Source organism: Schistocerca nitens, chromosome 6, assembly GCF_023898315.1.
Source record: "Schistocerca nitens isolate TAMUIC-IGC-003100 chromosome 6, iqSchNite1.1, whole genome shotgun sequence".
Lineage (NCBI taxonomy): Eukaryota > Metazoa > Arthropoda > Insecta > Orthoptera > Acrididae > Schistocerca > Schistocerca nitens.
Genome location: NC_064619.1, coordinates 435,816,378 through 435,817,422, shown reverse-complemented (window position 1 = coordinate 435,817,422; position 1,045 = coordinate 435,816,378).

Below are 1,045 nucleotides of genomic sequence, written 5' to 3'. Positions count from 1 at the left end.
CTGAACTTCACCACCTTACTATACTGGCAACACCTGTCGGCAAAGAAGACAAGTTCCAGAACACTAGAAGCGTGGCATTATTGTTAAAGTAAGGAAGAAAGGAAATATAAGCTAAAGTTCAAATAGTAAACATTGAGAATCGTTGTGATATATGATAACCTTTGTAGAATAACTGAACCAAGAACTTAACGATTTCAGAAACCTGTATCTACAGTGTTACAAAACGATACCGAGAAACTTAGAGGGATTGTAGACGTTGCAGCAGAGTACGTAGTTTTATGATTTCTATTTTCAGTTCAAGAGCCGAGATCCAGAGCCACGACCCAGACTACAATGCAAACTCTAAAAGTGGTAAGAAATAATTCTCTCGCGTGAGTGTGGGCAAAATGCAAATAATAATTAAAGATCTCATGTTTGATTAAAAAATCTAATTAGCCGAGGCAATAATCTGATAAAGTTTATTTCATTTTTCGACGTATATGTTCAAATGGCTCAAATGACTCTCTGCACTATGGGACAACTTCTGAGGCCATCAGTCCCCTAGAACTTAGAACTACTTAAACCTAACTAACCTAAGGACATCACACACATCCATGCCCGAGGCAGGATTGGTACCTGCGACCTTAGCGGTCGCGCGGTTCCAGACAGTAGCGCCTAGAACCGCTCGGCCACTCCGGTCGGCTGAGAAGAAGTGATGTTATTGTTGTTGTGTTCTGCAGTCCTGAGACTGGTTTGATGCAGCTCTCCATGCTAATCTATCCTGTGCATGCTTCATCATCTCCCAGTACCTACTACAACCTACATCCTTCTGAATCTACTTAGTGTATTCATCTCTTGGTCTCCCTCTACGATTTTTACCCTCCAGGCTGCCCTCCAATACTAAATTGGTGATCCCTTGATGCCTCAGAACATGTCCTACCAACCGATCCCTTCTTCTAGTCAAGTTGTGCCACAAACTTCTCTACTCCCCAATCCTATTCAATACCTCCTCATTAGTTATGTGATCTACCCACCTAATCTTCAACATTCTTCTGTAGCACCACAT